Below are 6,000 nucleotides of genomic sequence, written 5' to 3' on the forward strand. Positions count from 1 at the left end.
TACCACATCCTCCCCATCCCTCTTTTCTCTGTTGGGCACCAGACAAGATCCAGTTACTCCTCGTCAGCCCCATCCTCATGTTTCTGTCCATTCTGTCTAACCTCYTGCAGCTTGTCTACATTTTTTACAGCGTGCCTGAAAGCCAAAACCACCATACATGGAGCAACCAAGAACAATTACTTCCTGTATCTTTAATACTAATTAAACCACTAATGTTTTAATTTAATATTTTACCTTTCTCTGTACTAAGCACTGTCTCCTACTTCATTTGTGGGTGCTTTACACTCTCAGTCTTTCTGTTGCTGCATCTTAAGTCTGGTGCCTTCATTTTCTTCCCATCTAGAAGCCACAAACTCAGCATATTCTTGCCAATGTGCAACCTAAACCAGCTCTCTTTGTTGCTGTTTGACCTATAAAATACTGCTTCATGTTGCAGGAATGATACCAGCATCTCCTGATAATCAGAGCCAGGACCCATCTACCATCTGTTGCCAGTTCTTATGACAGCAACCCTTCCCATATCTGGCATTTCCCATAACATTGGAGTGCTGACAAGTATGGGATCGATGTGACAGAGGGGACAGAAATTATTTTACAATGAAAAGGCATTTCTAGYCCTCATGATTGTAGGAAAAAAACAACTTTAAAATGACAGAGTTCATCTATGAGGAAATATATAATACTAAATGTTATTTTTTAAAAGCAATTTTTAATACATTTCATTATTCTGATGCATAAATTTCTGAAGAGATTATTTGTTAAGAATAATGTTTTCGGCTTTACCGTATTTTTTCTCAGAGCACCTGCAATTATATCAGAACATGGGACTTCCAGCTGTTGAGGCTCATAGAGGAGATCTTAAATGTGACCTGGCATTCGTGCTGTGATCCAGAGATGTGAAGCAAATAGGGGACTCTCAAAACCAGTCGTTTAAAAGGAATGTCAGGATTTCAAAGCCAGCTTCACAGATTTCGARGTCCAAATCGTGATTTTTGTGTGTCTGAGACTGGCAGCATGAATCCATTATCACAACCTGTACTGAGGCCAAAAGTTAAGAGCCAAGGATGCTCCTGCTGTATTTATTTTTSCCTGGTATGAAATAGGAAGCAATTATTGTCAGCAAAACTCAGTGGCCATATTCTGTGCACCAATCCTTTTCMTCATCCTCTTAAAACACCTATTCATATCCCTATGTCTATATAGAATAATCAGAGAAAGATAAAGAGAAAAAGAGAAAGAAAAAGAGCAGAGTGTTGAATCCCTTRCAGGGACATGTGCCTTGGGTGACATATCATAACCCAATGGTAGAGCTGTGTCCTCCATCAAATCACCCAGCAGAGGTAACAGGACAACGTGGCCCCACCAGGGACCAGGGCTGGCTCCTCACTTTTTCATATCTAGACTCGATACTAGCAAGAGGCAGGGATAACCTTCTGGCCTCCTTGTAAAGCCTCAAGACATTCAAACCTTCCTAAGAGATCTTCCAGGTCACCAGGACACGGGCTGCTATTCCCAGACTGCCCCACCACACTCTTCATATCATAGTTCAAGCTAAAAGCCCTAGATGAAATGCTGGCCTGTATGTAATAGGCCTGGGCATTTTCCAGGCTGCTGACAGCACTAAAAACACTTACCACAATTATAGAAATAACAGTAATTACCTTGAGTCCTGTAATTACCGCGGGACAGCTCCTGTAGCTGTGCTGGGGGTGGCTGGGGGCTGCTGGGGCTCAACTCCTGCCTGCAGGAACGATGCAGTTGGCTGGGGTGTAAATGGATCCTTTTTGTAGCAGCTCAAGGGCTTTGATCGCCTGGTTTATTTGTCAATAGCATTTAATGCTAGCTTAATTGTAGGAAGATTGAAATGTGTAATGTTTCAGCACTAGATACCACTGTCCCAACGCCCTTTAGGCTGATTGATCTATCTGGATTGCAACTTATAGGGGTTAACTTTGCTGGGTCAGGAAAAACACAGACTTGTAGTGGTGCCAAAATGACAGTCAGTGTTTAGGTAGTGGACTTGACTTTGGTGGAAGGCGAGAAGAACTCAGTTATTCTCTTATACAACCACCAGAATCACAGAATGGTTGAGATTGGGGAGGACCTGTGGAGATCATCTAGTCCAACCCCCCTGCACAAGCAGGGTCATCTAGAGCACATTGCAGAGGACTCTGTGCAGATAGATTTTGAATATCTCCAGAAAAGGAAATTCCACAACCTCTCTGGGCAACCTGCTCCGCTGCTCTCTTACTCTCGCAGTAAATAAGTTTTTCCTTAGTAGAGGCAGTAGAGACACTGGAGAGGTCAAYAGTGGGCTAGGGAGAAGGAAGGGACACCTCAAGTTCAGCAAATTCTTAACCAAATAAATAACATTTCATTTACTTTATAGGAACCAAGAGCCAGATATGTGTGCTGAGTGCTGGCTCTCTTATCCCCTGGCCAGCTCTTGCTACCCACCATTCAACTAAGAACATATTCTTCCCTTCCTGCACTCAACACCCTCGCTACAGTGTCTGCTGCATGAAGCAAGCCGTAGAGCGCACAGGGAGCTTCCAGATGAAGGATGCTACCTAACAGTAAAGATATTACTGTGATTATTTTTGCAATAGCATATTGCTCTGTGCATTCCAGGCTCTGTGGACCACATCCACGCCTGGTGTAACGCCATGTTAATTTGCTGTGGCAATCATTAATTGGGTAAGGAACAGCTGGTGCTTTGCTTTAAGTGAGGCAGATTGGGTCAGTAAGTGAGTGTTTGGTTAAACGATGTACAGCAGGTACAGCCCTGCCTCTTCGGCACTCCAGAGGGGTTTCACTTCTTGTCCCAGTGACCCTTGGAGGAAACAGCAAGATTTGGCCTTGAAACATTAGGGAGCTTTAATCAGCGCAGTTCCTTTGGGCATTGTTGCCTGAATTTTAATATTTTGAATAATAAAGGATTATTTTAAATTAAATTTGTGGGCTCACCATCTGTGAGTGTTTGGCCTTGTTTTCCTCTGCTTTGGCAGTCTCCTGCCTTTCTTTTTTTCTTTCCAAGTTACAACCAAAGGAAGCAAAAGGAGGGGAGATGACTGGTGTAAGAGTCTCTTCCTATTCCCTTTGCCCTGCAGGATATTTGCAGCCGTGGCAAATATCCGCCCTTAATGCGGTTGCGTTGTGCAACCCTGAACACCCCGACAAAGCCCAGTGGAGTCAGAGCTCCTGAGCGGGAGAAGCTGCCAAGCACAAGACAGGGATGCGACACCCGGAGCGCGACYAAGACCACAGAGCATGAAGTATGTTCACCGTGGGGCTGGATGGGACAGTGCCCCTCAGCTGGAGCTAACAAGGGATGTGAGGACAGTGATATGGAGGGGATGAGTTAGATATAAGTCCAGGCATATAGAGCCGTTGCTCTAGGCTGGCTCAGTAGTGCCTGGAACGGGAGGCTTGTCCTCAGAGGAACCAGGCTGTGGGTTCACATTAAAAGTCAAGCTGAATTCATGCCTCACGCTGCTGCAAAGGGTCCRTGCCCTCCATCACTCACCTCTGTCCTCCACCCACTTCCACTTGCCCCTTGAGCTGGTTCTGATGCCCACCTGCCAGCACGGTGAGCTCTTTTAATTCATTACAGTGGCAGGAAAGAATAACAACTAGGGAATACAAACTAAGCATTTCTTCAGTGGCAAGGAGAATTGGCTTTTCTTGTGATCAGATAAATGCCAGAGGAAGCGGGAGGGAGGATGGGGATTGCACCCAGGGCCGGGGAGGACAGGATGAGAGTGGTCCCTTTCTGTGATGGGGAGGTACCGGTTCCACAGGTGAACAACCCCATGTCTGTGCCCAGAGGCATAAGGGACTCTCRCTGTTTGCAGGGCACCATCACCACTATTGGAGACGCTGGACAGAAAGGTCAGAGCACTATGGGATGCCATGAGAAATGCAAAGTCCTGGGACAAGGGGACTCATTGAGAGAATATTCGCCCCTACTGCAGAGCCCCAGGCAGTCCTGCCGGGCTGTGCACGCACAGGGATCCATACAGAACCACGCACACCCCACTCACAACCCGCCCGGCCCCAGCCCTGGTTCCCCACGCACAGTGCTGGGCGCTGCTTTACCTCCTGGTGCAGGCAGCTGAGGCCTGGCCACCTCCCTGCACACCCAGGCCACCGGGACCCCTCCGTGGCTGCAACACCTTCTGTCAGCCTGTCCTTGATATGGCAGCAATGACGGATTCATCAGGCCTTTGGCACACGTGAGAATCCCAGACAAGCATCACCRGGGGGTTTGCTGTTGCTACCTGAAACGGTAGCAAAGGAGAAAGAAAGATTTCTCTTTATTAAGCCAAAAAAAAAAAAGCCAAATGCAAACCCACCCAGCCTGACCCACCAGAACAAAAACAGCCCCTCGTAGTCAAAAAAAAGCCTTTTAAAGCCTCATGAATATTTAGCTTGTCCTCATGTAAAATATATGATTTTGTGTAAGGATCAGGCAAAGGAGGTGCATGATTTTTTTCTGATTTATGGACCCAGCAACGGATTATTCATAGCAGAGCAGCTGTGTGGAAAGATTCATCCACTGCAAAATGTGATTGTACATCAGGCAGTGTGAGGGAACAGAGCTATGACTAATGGCTACTTTACATATAAATGAGATGGTTTGCGCTAGGAACTGTAAAAAAAAAAAAAAAAACCCACCACGCAATCGCTCAGCTGACGGCCCGGCCTCTTTATCGCAAGCAAGAGCTGCAGCGGGGCTGGCGAGACAGGAACAAGCCTGCCTGAAGGCGCTGCCTTCCTTCGCAGCCTCCAACACGCCATAAATAAGGCGGCGGCACCCGAGCACCAAATTTGTTGGTGGTGTCAGTCCACGGGCTGCAAGGGGGGAAGGTGGAGGGAGATTTCGCTGGCTCCCCGCCTCAGCTGCCCTTGGAAATCCCTTCTGGACGGACCCGAGCTCCAGCGGGTGCAAAGGCAGCRGGGAACCGAGTGAGCCCCGCGCCTCGCTCCCCGAGTCGAGACGGGTTGTCTAGACGTTGCAGATGTGGACAGATGTTGGGGCTGTAATTTATAACAATGGCCTCCAGAAGGCAATTCCAATTTGTTTCGCTAAAGCTTTAAGTTACAGGCAGCGAGGTCTCCTGTAAATACACTTGACTTACGTAGTAGCTACATAAGAGAGTTTGCCCGGCGAGTGCCCGCTCGCCACAGYGGTTGTCGCTCCTCTAGCACCTCGGAGGGCTGGGGAGGCCATTAGGGGTTGCAGGTCCAAAAAACAATCACATTCTGACAAGAACCCAACACCCGAGAGCAACTGGAGTTAGCACAGCCCCTTGGGAGGTCCCTTTTCCAGCAGCAGTTCACCCACTCGGAGGAAGGACAGGAGAAGCAGCCCCATGACACCAACCAGTCCATGCAGAGGTTGTTCCTAAACTGAGCGGCACAGACTTCTCCCTGCTTCTAAGGGACACAGGACACTAAGGGTCTATGCACTTATACATAGCTATGCGAGTATCTAGGGAGCTGCAAGGTCCCTAGCAATCCCTCATAAATTGCCAAATGCTGACACTGATGTGCAGGGGCCAGCCAGACCCTAGAAATTCTCCACCCTGCTAGGTGCAGTGCAGACAAAGCAGATTGCTCTGCCCCAGAGAACTAGCAAACTCATGACTATCTCAGCCTGCATACACTTCCACATATGCTAGGCTGCCTGTTCTGTTGACCTCTGCGGCCTGGACATCAAACTAGCATTAACCTGCAGAAAAGCTCTGTGTGGGCAGGATCACAAAAAGTAGACATTATTTTATTGTGTATTTATCAGATGCAAAGGTCACATCTGGAACCCAGGGTATAGCACACATCTGAAATCCCACCTTCAGGAGTCTCAACACAGAGGTCCAACCAAAAAAAAATGTTTAAAACATATATATGCATGTATATATTTCCAAATGTCCTGCAGGCTATACACAAGTAGGACAAGGCTGTATAGAGCTGCACCTAGGAAATTCCTGCTTTTCRTCT

This window comes from Nothoprocta perdicaria, unplaced genomic scaffold (genome assembly GCF_003342845.1).
Source record: "Nothoprocta perdicaria isolate Ctin4 unplaced genomic scaffold, notPer1 scaffold_7, whole genome shotgun sequence".
NCBI classification, from domain to species: Eukaryota; Metazoa; Chordata; class Aves; order Tinamiformes; family Tinamidae; genus Nothoprocta; species Nothoprocta perdicaria.